This window comes from Andrena cerasifolii, chromosome 2 (genome assembly GCF_050908995.1).
Source record: "Andrena cerasifolii isolate SP2316 chromosome 2, iyAndCera1_principal, whole genome shotgun sequence".
NCBI classification, from domain to species: domain Eukaryota; kingdom Metazoa; phylum Arthropoda; class Insecta; order Hymenoptera; family Andrenidae; genus Andrena; species Andrena cerasifolii.
Window position 1 is genome coordinate 22,123,609 of NC_135119.1, and position 18,437 is coordinate 22,142,045.

General features: G+C 46.6%; 1 protein-coding gene across 5 annotated transcripts in view; it reads right to left on the minus strand.

The window, feature by feature from the left end:
• The window catches only part of Fas3 (fasciclin 3), a 352,366-nt gene that overhangs the window by 296,348 nt on the left and 37,581 nt on the right, over window positions 1-18,437 (minus strand). The window lies entirely within an intron of this gene.

An 18,437-nucleotide genomic window follows, 5' to 3' on the forward strand; every position in this document is an offset into this window, starting at 1 on the left:
TTTTACATAGTTGTAGTCCTTTAGTCCCTACATTAAGCACGTTTACGACTATCACCAGGGTGATTAAATAGAAGAGGAAACGAAAATATCGTCCGGAAAAGAAGGATGTGCATGCACCGTTTCGGACACTGAAATCGCAGCCGCTGGGAGAAGATTCTAATGAAACTTTTTCATCTCTGTTTGCCTTGAAAATCAACGGCGCAATAATTCCGCCCAATTAAACCGTTCTATCGGCGATAAAACCGGCACGAAATTCAAGGGTGACGAGCGGTTACCCGAACGACAGATCGATATTAGGATGGCGAAGTTGGAGCGGCCCGAATATAGAGATTCAATTTAATGGGGCTGCCTGATCGTAAACCGTTTCCACGGTCCGATTTGAGTCACGCTTGCGAGTTTCGCAATCCTCTAACTTACTCGCGCGATTTGATCGTGCGAGAAAGGCGAGGTGACCAGTTAAGAGATTAAAGGGACTCGTTCGAATGGGTCCATTTGAAAGATTGAACGTTTCGAATCGATTTAACTCCCGAGAACAATTTGCGTGTTCAATCAGCCCGCGATAGGCAAACACCGTCTTATAGACTTCGGCGGAGTCCCGGGATATCGCCATCGGAGCATTACTTCGGGGTAGAAATTACTGAAATTTAAATTGCAAGGGAGATTGTGAATTTGTAAACATAGAGAGACAGCCCGCGCGCAGCTGGGGCTTTAGAATCCTAAATGGCCTGGTGAGTATCGAGTCCCAGGCAACTACCCCGAAGAGAAATCTCATCTGGGTCGCGCTACCCTCAGGAGCGACGCAGCGCTGTCCCGAAAAGAATTGCAATTTACGAAGCAGCGCCGTCGTTAAACAGCTTTAAGCTCGATATGGATGGCAGGGGTTAAGGAGGTCGTTCCCGGAATCGTACGAGGTGCCACGGGCAAAAGGGCGTGCCAGCAGTTGGCTCCTGTGATTTAGCAGCCAACCCCTGCCACCGTCGCCGGAGTTGTCCAACTGTTGTTCAAACTGTTGTGAGCACGGCTTGCGAGCCGCGATATCGGTCAGAGAGTTATGAGCCCTCGTGACGAATAGCCGTTTCGCGTTGTCGAGAAAAAAAATAAAGAACTAACGTCGTAGACAGCGCGATTTATGCAAACCAGCATCTCAAGCGAACCACGATCCTGTATTGTACAGCATGCTGACCTGAAAAATTCGAAAGTGGCTAGAATAGAGGGGGGATTGTCGAAAAGATCAAACACTACAGATTTATCATCCCGCTGAACGCAGATAAAATAGAGAAGAGGGGCCTGGTCTAGTGCAAACCTTTTGACACGAGAGCACAATGCCGATGGATCTGGGCGACCTCCACTTGTCCGTGCAAACAGGGAAACAAGTATTTAATGCGGATAACGACGCCCGTTCCATCGTCGGACAAAAACGAAATGCACCCTCGAGTGGAATATTGGGGATTTCGTCACGCCGATAGTCGAATGATTTCCGTTCAATTTCACGCCTCCTCTGTCAACATTAGCGAAATACGTGGCACGGAGGCGCGGCAGATGCGCGACGAGTTCGCAATGTGTACTTACATAAATTGCAGGGTAATCGGGGAAGGGGGGGCGCGAGACATATGTCGCCGATGCATCTCCCGCGACGACAAAAGCGGCGGGAAATATCGGCGACACCGAAATTAGGGCGCTGTGAATTCAGAGTGCACGATCGACCGTGAAACGATGTAATATAAGGGGAGTGACACGTCTGCCAACAGTCTCGAGTCTGGGGGCGCGATCTAACGGACTGGCCGGGGGTAGTTAGGCCCCAGCCCCTTGGGGGCAACTTCGGTCATTTCCGGAGGCGCCGTATTAACCGATTAATTAGAAATCTTGGCTCGTTGACGCGCGGGCGGTATTAATCTAAGGGGAGTCACTCTCCGAGCGACTGAAAATTACGCCCGGCGAGGGCGCGCCGTTCAACGACGCGATACGGAGCAATATAATCGGGCAACCTGAATTAATTATTGGTTCAGTACCGCTCGAATATGTCGCGGATGGAGAGAATGCAGTTGCGTCGTAAGAATAATAGATTAATCTCAAAATTAAGAAAAAAGATTCATTTAAGTAATTCCTTGCCAGTTTAGGAATTCCTACAAGATAAACAAATGCTTGTGTTTTTATTCACATGAATTTAAGCAGTTCCTAGTAAAATATTAAGAAAAAGCAATTGATTACACTTTATTTATTTGATTAGTAAGCAATTCCTTAAAAAATTAAGGAAAAGCGATTGCTTTAAGTAATTCCTTGCCAGTTTAGGAATTCCTACAAGATAAACAAATGCTTGTGTTTTTATTCACATGAATTTAAGCAGTTCCTAGTAAAATATTAAGAAAAAGCAATTGCTTACACTTTATTCATTTGATTAGTAAGCAATTCCTTAAAAAATTAAGGAAAACGATTGCTTTAAGTAATTCCGTGCCAGTTTAGGAATTCCTACAAGATGAATAAATGCTTGTGTGTTTATTCACATGAATTTAAGCAATTCCTAGTAAAATATTAAGAAAAAGCAATTGCTTACACTTTATTCATTAGGCCCAGTGTCCCGATTCTGTGAATGATAACGTGTTATCAAATAGCAATAGGAGCTCATTCAATGAAATTACATCACGAAATTTGCGTAAGTAATCGTATCTGTGGAAGAAAGAGATCTCCCGATGTTACAAACACGCGTCATTTGTTACCGAAGCAGTCTGGACGAGGACGCAAACATCCGTAGAGACATTAACCTGAAAAGGAGGCTGGCTGTACTTCTGTCCCTTGGAAACATGTATTGACAGTTCAGAAGCGAAAGGTTGCGCGCCGCGAACGACTTGATAATTATCTTCTCGTTAGTGCACAGAACAGGTGGTCGGGATTTTTTGCCAACCGATTATAGTTTTAAACGAAGTTACGAACGTTGGAGAGTGTACACACGCCTGCTTTTAGCCGAGGTGCCAATTGCTCAACACCGTTTCAGTGACGCCTCGACGATCAACAGGTACTTTTTGTTATGAATTCCCGTTCAACGTTAACGATTAACTCGAATGTGGAAATAACATGGGTGCAGTAGAATGAACAATTGGTATCGCATTCTGTGACAATAGAAAATATAATAGCGATTACGTCCCTTCTCTTTGTCAAATTTAACGAAACGGTGACACTTTGTTCGAAACGTGATTAACGTATCGCGCCGATCATTTACTAATTTGAGGGATTCCAATTTTTAGATACAATTCTTCGGCTTTAAATTTTATGATTTCAATCCACAAAGGGCTCGTATCCACGCGAAATGCAAATAGAATAAAAATGTAGTTGCAGTGAAAGACAAATAAAATTCCCTGAAATACTTCCAATCGATCTACATCCGACTGGTTATACGCTGTTTGATTAGAGCACGGATAAGGTATCGAGGGGGACAAGTTTTTATACGATAACACGATGACTAGAACTGGATAAGATAACTGGCTGTTAAAGGTAATGTCGATTAAAGTAATCGTAAGGTAATGTTGAGCTGAGATACAGCCGACGCGAGTATGTGCGCGCGTAGCTGCATGTGTTACGAATGCCGCAGCGTGCACAGCGTCCGTGGTCGTCGATGCATACTGCGAGCTGCTCTGGTGCACCCACGCAACACTGCCACGGATGGGTGGAAGGAGTAGGAAAGAGGTTGTAAATGTGGACCAAGGCTACAGATTGCACACGGGTAACGCGATACCCGGCAAGGAAAGGCTTTTGCATATGTGTGCAGCAATCTTCGTGGCTGCTTTGCCTTCTACCTGCGAGCGAGACCCCATGCACCTACCTATCATTTTCCTTTTTCTAATTTATTCAGAGATGCAATAGGGTTCCGCTAATTGTCTCTCATCAGCTGGCTCGCTCGTACGACGTTTTCTATTAATATACTGCTCGCATAGAATACAATGTGAGTAAATTTGATTATTCCTTTGCCAGTCCGCGATGAGAAAGCCCCGTCTGGCCAGAACTTTTCCAATTTCACTTCGCAAGATGCTACCTTTGTTTCTGTTACAGTTCCCTGTTCAAGTGGAGGCCGCTCTCACAGGAACATTAAGTATTTTATTCCGCACTGCCATTGAATACCGCGGAAAGAATATTCCGCAACGCCGCTGCAAATTGGCGAAGGGTGTGCGCTATGTCGCTTCGCTCCAAACTTCTGCAATTTTGTCCCGTAGAACGTTAAATCTCATTTATACTGTACAGAGGAGCGACGCCATTGTTCTGCCGCAAAAAAAAAAAAAAAAAACGGGACGGATTACGCCGAGACGAATTGATTGTCACCACGAAGACTGCGGCCAGGATTCCGGGCAAAGGGGCAACGTCCAGGGTAGAATGGCCACCTAATTTACGTTTGCCCGTGGAAGGCGGGTTCGATTAGCGCGGGGAATGACCGTTCCGCGAAGGGAAGCAGAGGTATCCGTAAGGAATGCTCCTTTCGTCGATTCGATTTTACAGTTAACCGATCGAACGAAGAAACTACAAAGGGACACTGGCGGGAGGAATTCAACGGGAGGGAGCGAATATCGGACTAACGCTCGACATGCCGGCTATCAAAGCGTACAATAAGAGCCAACGAACCGTGAATTTTCCGGCGTCACGCGTCGAATACTTTTCCGCGCGTCGCTCGGCTGTAGTGAAAAATCCAGAGACGCAGAAAAAGTATCCCAGTCGCAGGGCGCGTAATTCCACCGCGCCATCACGGGAGCATCGGCTGCAACGAGATGCAACGCGAAACGAGTCGCCCGCACATCCAGGCAAGAGGATAACTCGCCGGCTTACGAGCTTTCCGTTCGATTTTACAATACACGCCAGTCATCGGGGACAGCTCGATGGCCGCGACATTTTAATTCGCTGGCCGCCTAAACGTTTATTACCCTTCCGTCAAGATAGACTACCGGAGCCTATCCCCACGCATCGACGCGATCCCACCGCGGTGCAGCACGCCACGAATCCTCCCTTTCGTTATCCGCCTATTCCACTTTTACAACCGGCACTTGGCGCACCGATTCTAAACTTTATGGATCGTTCGTCGTTGTTTCGCCGACGTGCGTGTCCAGACGGCGCTGGACGATGATGCAGATATTACAGATAGGGGGTCTGGCTAGTCGATTGGCAACACATCCCAGAATCGATATAACGGATCGCGCCAAGTCAAAGCCCCTGGACAAGGGAGCTACTTGCAGCGGATTTCGGCCCCGTATTGGCGGTGCTGGGGCTTCGACGGGTTAAAGGGTGGCGGTTACGTACGCGCTGCCGTTTGAGCATGGTTTTACGGAAGCTACATATATATGTATTTATACGTGCAGGTATAGGTACATGTCCACAAGGAAGACGAAGAAGGAGCAGAAAGCCTTTGAACGGTGTTACCTCGAGACAAAGCCATCATCTCAGCATTGTCTGGGCCAAACCAAGCAAATCAACCGCCAACCGCTCCTGCTGCCTGCTTCTACCATACTCCCTGCCTCTCTCTCTCTCTCTCTCCCCTCTTCCCTGCTCTCTTGCCCGCTCATCCTTTGCTCAGCTTTCGCACACCGGAGACCCGTGGCAGGCAAACCCCCTTCGGGTACCTACTAAAGAGAGCATTGCCTCCGCTGATCCACCGTGTTCAACTTCCAACCCCGCTTCTCCATGCTTGCTTGCCCAGCGAACATCCTGAGGAGCGGGATCAAGATTTCCACGGATCCTTGTCACTGAATCGGTGTCATGGACCGTACGGTTTACATGTTGCTTGTTAAATACGCTCCCCGAAAGACGCACGAGCGATTCCAAGAACTACGAGGGCCCACTGCGGAATAAGGCAGCGAAATTTGAAATACATACCGCCTATGAATCTGTAGCGCACCCAGAAGGCGGCCAAGGCTGGTGCTCCCCAAAGGAAAAGGAAAAAGGAGATTAATGTAATCACGGCTGAAGTACATAATTCAAGAGCTTTGTGAAAAGGAAATAAACTGAATTTTATTCTTTAACCTTTAATTTTAGTACGGCGTCCCCAAAGATTAAATCCTGAGTATGTCACTGCTGAGAATACGAATCAGAGTCGTGATAATGGTAAGTAATCCGGATCATGCGAGAGAAGTATATAGTTTAAGAATTTTAGACGCCTGCTAGTGTGATGATTTAATAATGACGTGGAAGTGCCGCCGGATTAACGAGCATTCCGCAATTTCCTGCACTGCCGGATTGTGCCGCGGATGGCCGAATATTTTCGGGGCGCAGAGCGGACGAGGGAGGCCGATAATGTGGGAGAATGACTCACGCCGCTCACGTAGGAGGAAGAAAAAACCAGTCGGTTGTAATTTCATCGCGAGGCATCGGATTCATCTAGATATATGATTATTCGCCGCGGACTCTTGGGAATCGTAATAAGCAAAGTGAATGGCACACCTTCCAGGCGTCGTGTTAACAAATAATTCTCACGCGCTCCCTCTAACTATCCTATTAAATGTCCTAGCGCATGTCGATTCGACAAGCGCGATAATTAAGGATCTCGAGCCCGAGGCGAAAATTAACAAAAGGCTAATCACGAACGCTTCGAACTGCGCTGCGTGACGCGATTGGTGATTCTGTCATACGAATTTCATTTTGACTTGATGTGTGCGCGACGACGTCTCCTATTGCCAATTACTTCAGTGTTCGTGGAGAATTCGAAGCAGTGCTGGCTATTCCGCGAACTCGACTAGAGAAACGGTAAAATGGTGAATAGAACGACGAGTGGTGTGTTAACCGGAAACGCTGACCTACGAGTGCAGTACCTACGAGGTGGTTGCGTGAAACCCGTCTCCACCCGAGCCACTAGAGGGTTCACGCTACGTTACGCACATCCCACCTTACCGCGCGAATAGTGCGCCCTCTTCGTGTATACACGAAGTACAGATGCGACACTATTACCCCATTCTGATTGCCGCGGTCTGTAAAACCATTAGAGGCCACGCTTGCGACTGAACTCCCTCCTGATGGCTCTTCAATTACTCTGCGAACTCTTATACAAAATGAACAGTTACCAATTCCATTTTAACCCTTCGTTAACGCTCTGGGTGCGAGCCACTCATAAACTGATTTTCACGCTCTATACCTTCTACATGCAAAATGAATACCTTTTTTCCAAAGCCAACATACCAAATATTTTTTTTCTCAGAATGTTATATCTGAACAACAATTTTGCAAATTTTTAGTTTCTAATATTGAAATTTCTGAGAGTTACAATTTTTTTAGATTTTTTTTTGTTTATTCTCGACATATGGTAGTCCAGATTTCTTTCACAAAAACTGTGTGGTAGAATTTCAATCAAAAAACTATTGGAATACATTCTAGAGAACCTGAAATTGGCCTATGAGTTTTTTCATAACGATTGAATTTTTTAGATGAGAATGGCAATCGTTCAATAATATTGTCCAACAAAATTTAACTTTTTTTTCCTGCTCTGTAACAATCAATAACCGCCTCTTATTAATTTTCTTGCGCTGAATACGAATCCGCAAACCGTTTGTCGCCATCACCCTCAGTTTTCGAGAAATTCGATTTTGAAGAAAAAACAGCAAATTTTCAACTTTGAACATCTTTTGTGTTCAAACAGAATTAGTTATTCGGTTTCTTGCTCCGCCAAATTATTCTATGAACCCTCGCGAACACAACGATATAAGTTATTATTGAATTATAAACATTTAAATATGTATAAACAACGATCAAAGGGAAAAGACCACCCGAAATGCATGAATTTTTGCAGATATCTTTCTATATATTTAAAAAACAAAAGATCTAGCATCCACTGCCGCTCAGCGTCACAGTATCGCGAAACGCGAGTGACTACCACTGTCCGCGGAGCACATTTTACCAAACTTTCGCGAGGGTTCATAGAATAATTTGACGGAACAGCAACCGAATACATAACTATTACTGTTTGAAGGTTTGAACTCAAAACATGTTCAAAGTTGAAAATTTGCTTTTATTTTTCAAAACTGAATTTCTCGAAAACTGAGGGTGATGGCGACAAACGGTTTGCAGATTCGTTTTTAGCGCACGAAAATCTATAAGAAGTGGCTACTGAATATTACAGACCTAAATAACTGTTGGACACTGTAATAATTGCTCTGGGTGCGAGCCACCCAGCATGTCAAAGTTGATCGAAAAAAGAGGGGTGTCAACGAAGGGTTGACCCTCTGCACGCCAAATACGCACAGGCATAAGCAACGCCTCGCGTCCGTTCTAAGAATATCTGTCATGCACATGGAACTTTAATTTGACATGATTCGAAAAGTGTACAAATTATGCAATTACCAAGCTAATGTGATGTAAGAGTAGGACGTCGTGCCTTATACGATTCACAGTTAGGCGGTTACTCGCGTCCCGGCTATAGTACAGGCGGTAATCACTTTGATAACAGGATTGGAGAGAAAGAATCGGCAAACGGCTGGAGTAGTTGAACCGGTTAACGTCGTTGTTAGCCAAAGGGTTCCGGTTCGGTAAACCATAAAGCCACTTCACTTTCTTCCAACCACTAATCTTACGACTCGCGGGAGTCTTAATTTAATGCAGGCCTCTTTCCGATAATGAAAACGCTCGAGGCAGAAGTTGCGGCAGGAAATGAAACGCAAGAAGGAGGTGTGCGATACCCGAAGACGTTACCGACGCTCCCAATACATATCGACGTATGCATATACCTGCGCGTTTATAGATCACGTGGCTCGGCAGGATAGCGGGGCGAAGACAAGCTGGCCGTAGACAGTTACGACGATGACTATGACAAGGTCTGCGGGTTTGCGGTTAACCCTATGTACCAGCCGGGGAGAAATAGGGTCAGTGCGTTGCATGCGAATAACAGCTAATCGCTGTCTAATAAGTTTGCCCGCATAATCGATAAGAGCCGTCGCCTGGAGCGCGGCTCGATCAAACAGAGCGAGGAGGGAGCTGCGCCGATTTCACGGTGAACCTTCGATAAATGATATTCGATTGATATCCAGATTACACCGACAATCGATTTCGAATGGCTGACAGATTGCTGACGTTCGCCTGATTTATACAGCAAGAATGGCTAGCACCCCGAATAAATCGATAATACGCAACCAGATTCAAAAGAATGAACATTCCGCCGGCGATGAGAATAACAAACGGTACGCAATGACAGTTTCCCATTCGAGCGGAGGCTCCGAGCGTATCGAAATTCCCGTCCAGCCCGTGCCACTCTAAAAACTGTGCGTCAGTTTTTCGAGAACGTCGAGCGCAAAACAAAAATGGGTACACGCCCCCCTCGCCTCGACGCGCCGCGGATCGAGCACGTTAATACGCGAGCCACGTATTACTGTCTACCGTGTGATTCGCGTTCGGCAGCAATATCGGGAGTTACATGTACCCTCCGTCGATACCATTTGCAATCATGCGTTCGTAGCTGACAGCAGATCTCGTTTCAGTATCGTCTATTATACGCGATGAGTCTGCAATAATACCGAGTGCCCCGATGCTTTCTCTGCTCCGAGTGTACAATAACGGACAACCTGTTACGGGTTCGTGATAAAGTTTGCCCAATTATACTCACTTATCGGGCCCATGTATTCGTGTTTTCCACAGAAATCTGTGAAACAGGAATACGTGACAACGAGTCCGAGTGCTTTCATTCCCAAAATTATTGAGAAATCAATCCGTGGATGGAATGATAAAATTCTGATTCTATCGTTACCGCTGAAATATACATCGACGTTGCAGTAAATTCTGTGATTTTTAGATCAGAGAATGGGAACACCGCAAGGATTCACTTGACAGTCAAGGATAACGGAAGCAAAGAATTCGCATTGGCTGCGGTTTAATTCAGCCATTCCCTATGAATTCCCCTAGAATTATGATTTCATTAAGAAACGAAGCTACTCGATACCCTTCGTTTTCTACTGCCAGCGATCGTTTCTCTCTAAAGAAAATTGCGGTATATTTATAAAAGTGCCACGAGACGGGAGGGGCAAAATTCAACCCAAGTTAATTATCCAAGTAACGTTTATCTCCAGTTACGAAGAAATTAAAAGAAAGAGAGAGACAGGGAAGAGAATGAACCGGGAGCAATGGTTAAGAAATTCCACTGTTCCCGATATATTTAAACCACTTTTCCCTGCGGTGCCATTTTTCCCTTTGTTCGCGTAGACCCGAGATTACTCCTGCAATATCTCATTAAACTTCCCGATTCGGAGTCGCTCCTGCGCGATTCAATTAAAGTAGCCAGCTTACAATTAGACGCAAGGCATGCGAGAAGAATAATCGTTCGATAATAGTATTTTTACTTTCCAGCAAGTTCAGTTAAGCCGCAAAAAAATCGTGGCTCTTAATAAAGCACTAACACCTTACCCTTGCAAGGCAAATGAAATCTGTTCTAATGAATTCGACGAGAGCCAGTAATTAAGATGAAGGAAACACTGGAATTGCCGTAATGTAGTTGACCACCTAAGAGCTTCAGTTTAGGTAAACGCTATGGAATAAGTAACTTGAATTTTATAAATGAAATTTTGTTAAACCAGGCGGAAAGAAAAGTATCGAAGATGATTATAACACCAAAGAAACTTTGAAGAAATCAGTAGTTTCGATGTTATGCTATTATACAGAAACATAACTCAAAAGTATAGTTATTGGCCGGTCGTGGCATAGTTGTTGATCGTTCTAGGTACAGTTGTTGACCACTTACTGAATATAACAGAAAATGGCATATTTTTTACTGTAAAATCATTTCTATTAAATCCATCTGTCACCATATCAAAATTAAAGACATATTGTCTCGGGGCAGGGTGAGTTTCATGTGCACCCTTCACGACGTATGCCGTGCACTTTGCCGCGGTCTCATTGGCTTCTTATTCGCTTTTTTTTATTCTTAGATTTCTCTCTCACCTGCTCTTTCTTTCCTTCTTCTTCTTCTCTATACATCTCTTAGCCCCTTTCTTTTTCTTCTTTCACTTTTCTTTTTTTTCATTCGTCGAGCGCCTTTGACCTTCGAATTATCGTACCAACCCCAAGACCAATGAAAAATCAGAAGTCTTCGGAGGTGCATACCCGAAACCATATAAAAGCATTACGAGTGGTCAATAACTCTATTACTGTGCATTCGTCGAACCAGTTACTGAACACCCACCAAAACAAAGCATAATCACGTTCGACACGACTGGACGTATGACGAATGTTAACATTGGGCCCTTGTCACCTATCGTGATCAATGGCATTCGCGGCAAACAGAGTTGAACAATGATTATACAGTCATTAAACAAGTCGCCGCTCTAAAGATGCCCGCTAAACCCTTACCTTCTTTGAGAGTTGAAATTACACGTTTTCCTTTCCGACGATCTCACGGCGGAATGCTTGTACTGAAACCATCGATTCTTGGTTGAAACGAAAGGTAGAACTGTCTTTACTGATCGAAGTGCATCATTGATGCGGAAGCGTGCATGTTCATTAGACTATGGCGGCAAAAATTTGAAGTGGTCAACTACTGTGCCCTGGCCAATAACTGTATCGTTTACCCTACAAGGAAAATAAGTGGACGAAACGCAAGCACTCTCCTGGTCCGTGTCACCGTCGACTTCGGTCGGCTTCTCTGCCTTCTTCCCCTGGCTTACAGGCCGTGTCGTCCCTGAGAGCAGTCTCTCGCGATTCTGCACTCACCGCGTGGGCGTCGAATAGTTAGATGCGCCCTCCCCTCGCCCTTCAACCCACGGCAATCTCCCTGCACTCCTGTGCATTACGGCGTCGGTTGGGTATCGTAGACAGACCGCGTCCGCCGTCCATCATGTTGTTAATGTACGTCGTTTTCCCTCCTGTCTCCCCGCGCCCCGCAAATCTCCCTCCCTTTTTCTCTCGGCCGGCTCTTCCACTCCTTTTCCCGTGTCTTCTATCATAAATGCATTTATCTGTCTTGCCTGGACGCTTCCCATCCAGTTTCCGCGGCGGCCGTTTCTTCTGCGCTTCCTCGCCCGATGTCTCTTCATCCACCGTGCCAGTGGTGGGCCCCGCGCACGCTGGCTGCTCCACATTCTACGTTTTTCCAGCCAGCGACGTCATCGCGGTTCACCGTAAGCTCTTGTTCTACAGCCTGGCCACTTACGAGTAACTGCACATCACCGTTCTAAGGAGTCCTTGACGACCCGTGGGGCTCGGCGCTCGACTCTCTGCCCTTCCACGGGAATCTACGTCGCACGGATTTTTCATACCCGTTACAACGAGTTCTTGCCGTTATTTTTTAAAATTACTTTAATTCAGGGAAGTATAGAGGATTGTCCAACTTTAAGGGGGGTCACTCGGGTGAAAATGAACTGCCAGTTATTTTACAGATAAAAATTTGAAAATATGTATTTCCATATTATTTTTTAAGCTGAAATGAATTGTGTAAGAGTTAATACAGTGACAATTTTTTTTCAAAATTTAAAAAAAAAGGTTCGAAAAATTATTCGATTGTAAAATCCATACCCTTTTCTCTGTAGTATTGTATACAAAGACTGCAAAAAAAATTCAGCTCGAAAACTTCATTTTTGTCCGAGTTATAAACAGAAAAAACGAGTTCTCAGGTATAAGGTTAAAGCCTCAGCAAGATACAAACGTGTAAGAAAAATAAAACGAACTGCACAATCACGAAGGGAACAGGTATTGCAAGAAGAAGAAAGTCCAACGTACGGATCAGGAGCGTTTTAGTTACTACGCCAAAATAAAAAACTTTATAACTCGGACAAAAATGACGTTTTCGAGCTGAATTTTTTTGCAGTCTTTGTATACAATACTACAGAGAAAAGGGTATGGATTTTACAATCGAATAATTTTTTCGAAACTTTTTTTTTAAATTTTGAAGAAAAAAAACTCACTGTATTAACTCTTACACAATTCATTTCAGCGTAAAAAATAATATGGGAATACATATTTTCAAATTTTTATCTGTAAAATAACTGGTAGTTCATTTTCACCTGAGTGACTCCCCTTAACCGTATGTACACCGAATGTGTATAGGATTACACACGTATCTGCAACTCAAATTTTTAGAGCTTTGCGTTAAATAGCACGCGCACTGTTGGGGAAAAATGTTTTTTACTTGCGCTTAAGTTTAGTAAGAGGTGAAAGTATATGTATTAAAGAGCACAGACTCGGCATCTTCTATACCTACCAGGAGTTTGTTCTTCGTCATCTACTTTCACCGGCAATTACTAACCTCGGATAATATCTGACTTTTCCGTGACGAGTATGGAAATACCTTCATTAAGTGTATCTTCCACGAGACTCGGCTATATAACTCGGGAGTCGGGACACATCTAAGTAGTGCTTTCCTTTTCGCCTACCGCAGAGTTGCCAGCTCGCTTTGTAATTTATTATTTGAACGTGCCTTTTCATGAGTTATTCATTACAGATATATACGCGGGTGTTTATACGCGGCCCGCTCGCACTTATCTTCTCTCATTTCCCCATCTCCAACTTTCTCGATATATCGTATATATATTCCGCGAGCGAAGTGGAGACTATTACCCTGATAAGCTAGAGGCTATTTTCTCAAATTTCTCCCTTCCCGTGCCCGCTCGCCTCTCTCCTTGTAATCAACCCCCCCGCCCGACTTTTACGAGATGATCGCTCACCACGTTTGCGTAGCTTCCTTCGCGGTTGCAACCTGTTTAATTATAAATTCCTCTGCCGGATCGATCGTGATAAATCAAACGAGTTTCTCGCGGCCGATCGACGGCCAGCAGATAAACCTCCATGCTCGTTGAACCGTCCCGCAATTTCTGCGGCTTTCAGAGTCCGTTCTACATTCTCGTCCAACCGAGCCACTCGGTTTCGTTCCTGGCGAAGGGACGAAGTAAGCGGCTTGTGCGTTCCGAACACGCCGAGGAAGCTTATCAGCCGGTCGACGATGACCGTCATCAAGGAAGAGAGCTCGAATCATGTCGATTGTTAAGGTCATTACGCGCCCCTTCCACGACCCTTCTTCCGGGGCCGGCTTACGACCGACCCAGCAGCGTTCTGCTTCTACTGACAATAATTCCGGGGTTTACGATCGCTAAGCCTCCGTTGCGAGAGCGCAATGTTGATATATCGCTCGAATCAGAACCCCGCGCCACTTAAAAATAACAAATGTGGGAAAAAGGCTCCAGGACTTTGCTGTCAGAAACTTGTAGTTGCGATTGAAAATGTCACTTCGATGAAGCTTCGATCGAGGAGCGCTGCTTCGCTACTTTAACGTTACGCCTGCCAACGGGGACGTGGCCTGCACTTGCACCACTTTCATTGAATGGAACGAAATTCCACACACGTTACTTTTAATTAAAAGTTTCCTAAGACTTTCCGAGTGTCACACTGCTAGCAGTCGTGCGCTCCGGCCGTAACTCTTAATTCCTCCACTCCTGGACTTCTTAGCCAGTCACTAGACCAAGCTCGAGGCAACCCGAAAACATTTACGGGTTGCTCGCCGACGTACGTCGAGGATTTTGCAACTATACCAGCTGTCTTTGAGAGCCACGTCGCTGATGATGTATAATTAGGCAGCACGAAGCTGGTACAAAGAAGATGTATCTGATTACCGAAGTCGAGAGGATCACGTGGAAGAGAGGGCTCCAGATTTTATTTACCCTGCGTTAGGTTATTCAAATGAACGGGTCCGCGGACGACTGAACGCAAAGGATTAACAGCCTTGAAGCTGGTAACAGGATTCGAGAAGATTGCCAGACAAGCGAGGTAGTGGACCTTCTCCTCGGGAGAATCGTGAACAACGTCCCAGGCCATTTATTCCTTTGTCGGGGACACTTTTTTCTTCGTCTGCAGAAGTTGACGAACCTTGACTGCAGACGTTTCTTGGGGTAATCAGAGGAATCCTCCGCGCATTCAGCATCCTACTCCCTCTGTTTACTGGGCTCGAGCAGAGAACCGTAGTTAACGTTCCCCCGAAGGGGCTATGACCGCGGTCGCTTAACATTTATACGGCATTCGTTAACATTCGAATGCAAATTCCTACTTAATTGGAGTGAACACGTGTTCCCCGATGCTCCATTTCAGTGAGCTGCACTTCGTTATCGCCGTCAGCGAAACTGTGATTAACGGTCCGTCGATTTAATACGCCGGCACTTGTAAGCTTTGAAAAAGAGAAGTTTTCTCGCTGCAAGATTGATAATCTTTATCCTCCAACTTGCTGAATGTACGCAGACTCTCTCCCACGGCGAATCGCGAATGCACACAAACGGCAAGCTACCGTGTTTAAAGGAAACCGCGGCAAGGAGTGTCAGAAATTTGGTGGGAATTTAAGACGCGCGAGCGGGCAACAATCACGACGGTATGAGGCAATATGTATCCGTAGGTATGCTTGTTTCACGGGAATTTAACTCTTCTCTAGGGTCAATTTCAGCATCCATAAAACGCGGTCTCGTTACTGTTTCTTCGCGGGGGGCACCGCGGGACGACAATAAATTCCAGCGAAAATTGAGTCGTAAAGTTTAGGAAATGTGTTTCTGCGAATCCGCGCGCGCATTTACTCGGTTCCTAGTACCGTTACAGGAGGGAGGTCGCGCCTTTTTCCTCGGCTAGAAGGCGCAAGAACGATGACATCTTGGCGAGTTAATTAGCAACTCGAACCGAGAGACTTCGAGGCGCCTTAATGAACCGTTAATCATAGTTCGTCGCTGTGCCACTGGTCGAAAAAGCCGTGTCACGTCGACCCGCGTCGCCCCTTAACGAGTACGTTTTATGTACGAAAAAGCTTTTTGTACCGCTGACATGCCGAATATAAGACTGGCGTGGCTGGCCCCTTTAATTAACAGTAATTGTGCAAGAAATGTGCGTAATTAATAACTGGCTACCGGAGCCAGGTCGCGACGGGCCGCAGGTATATTTTTCACCCATGACAAATCGCTTTACTCGCCGGGATTAGTCCTCGGGACAATTATTCGAAATAAAAGGGACGCGTCCCACATTGTTTCCAGCCACCGACTCAAAATATTAATTTTCTCCGCGGCTAGAAAGTCGCGAGCTAAAAGGTTAACGCGCGAGCCAGCGACCCAGGAATCCTTGCTTGCGCAGCAGATGATTAATTTAACCGGGGGGGTGTCTCTTCTTCTCTCTGTCTGGCTGAAGAAAAAAGCCCTGCCCGCGCAATTATCCCTTCTTGCGTGGACTATTGTCTCGCGGAGGCGAAGCTGAAAAATGCACCGCTTGCACCGCGACTGGCGCGTTGCAGTTCGCTCGCCGGCCTGAATGAAACTCATTATTAACTAAGGAAGACAAATCCTTTTTATTCGGGAGAAAATTTCGCTCCTCTGGCAGGAAGAATACGCGTGTCTCGAGCACCTTCTATCGTCTACCCGCTGCATTCTTCTCGGGCGTACAAGCCGATGCAACCCCCCGATACGAGCCCCGCCCGATCCACAAAAGACGAGCTACGCAACCGAACCTTATCTCGTTCTCGCGTGTAACGCGACAAGCCCCCGAGCGGATCTTTCGAACACCCGCAACCCGGAGGCTTTTGTTCTCACAGGGAAGAAAAGAAATATTCGACATAGTTCCGAGGTGGTGCCCCGGGTGGAACCGTTGTTACGGGAGACGTGACACGGACCGATCATCGCTCCTCCAGCGTCAGCGATTCCTCGAGGACGGTGTGTCTCCTTTCACTCGCGAATTTCCCATTCACCTTCCATTCTGGCAACTCGTAGCAGTCCGCGTCCGTGTCTCCCCGGAGACGATCGCAATTATGTCTGTGTCCCGCTATACCTTAGATACCCGCGGCGCAGCGAATGAATTCATTTTCGTTTTGTAACTACTCAATTTGTGAATGCAAAGTGGATGTGCCATGACGAACATAAAGTATAATTATTGATCGTAACCGTGGAGCATCGAAACGCATAGATTGTGCCACGGTGTTCGGCCGATTCGAAAGAAACTTGACCCCATTCCGCTCGCGTACTCCTGCAGCTCGTCTACGGCGTTATGCTGGTCATGCATGACGGCCGCACAAGCTAAAGTAACTCCTTGACCAGCAACGGCGAAACTGTAACGGGACATGCACGCCGGGGCTACGGCGTGTTTGCCAATTGCAAACGACTTTGGAAGTTAAATATCGCGCCTGGGTTGCGCCAGGCGCGATTTTCGTCCCTCGGCTAACTCGACGCTAATCTCGCCCCGTCAGTCCCTCCCATCGCTCCCTTCGGCGTGGAATTCGAACTAGTCCGTAAAACCGCGTTTATCGCGGCGAGCACCGTTTACCGTCACCGCTCGCGTTCACGTTTCCGAGCCGAGAGAGCACGGCAGTTAACGGGGCGTGGAAAAAAAAACCCGTGGCCGACGGGAGAGTGAATTTTAATGATTTTCTGGGTACTTCTGAATCGAACCGAGACGAACGGAATCCACGAGACCGTAAAACCTTCCCTCGAGGGGGCTTATTACACGCGGAGTCTCGTGTCGCGGAATGAATCAAACACGCGACGCTGCACGGCGGGTCGCATGCACCGGGGGTCAGAAGACGAAGTACCGTAAGTCAGGCGGAAAATGAACGAGACCCAGAACAGGTGGAAACGGCGCGCGATCCTCGAGGAAACTGTTACTCCAGAACCGTTCAACAGAAGCCTCGGCCGATCCTCGCTCTGCAGTTTCTTGCGATTCCAATTCCACGGTGCCAAAGAGCACCGATCGATATTCCACCAAACATTCCGCGGAGCCGATTCGCAGCTTATCCCGCACTGTATCTAATCCAAGCTGATTCGCGAGCATTCCCGGTCGACTGCCGCGACAGATAGCGCACGGGTGGAACGGAGCGGATTCCGCGGTAGAGATCTGCGAAGCGTTCGGCGAGCAAAAAGTGCACCAGCAGCTGGTAAACTCCGGCGAAAATATATGCTCAGCGGCTCAAGGGTTTCTAATACGTACGAAACACGCGACACACCTCGGGTCGAGTGTGCGCTGGATCGAGGAAGTTGAAAATACCGTGGGCGAGGATTCGAAGATGCTAGGGATCGCGAAAAAGATACGGCCTCTCGAGGGGAGGGTCTGAAGTCGACCTCCTCGTCGGCTAAGTCGGACAAAGTTCACGCAAGTTCGTCCACCTTAGCTGGTTTCCGGACGGTGCCACTGAAGAAATGTCTCCCCCGGCCTGCGGCTTACGCCCATTCTGAATAAAATATGCATGTACAAGGTTAGGGGAGTACAATTTTCGCGGAAAATGGTCGTGCGCCGCCTCCGTTTCCCAGCAGGAAGTTTCCCTCCTGGCGGAATATAAAAGATGCGCCACGGTTCTCAGGTGGCCACCATGCAGAGGGAACGCGAAAATCCGTTACTTCTAGGTCCCGCGGAAAAATACCGACCATCCGTCCGTCATTTCAAGTAGACATGCCTCGACCGCCTGATTATTTCACGAGCACGTCGGATCGATGTTAATATTACATCCGACGGGATCGTGAAATATTCAGAGCCCTGTAGTCCCGTCTAGCGATAAA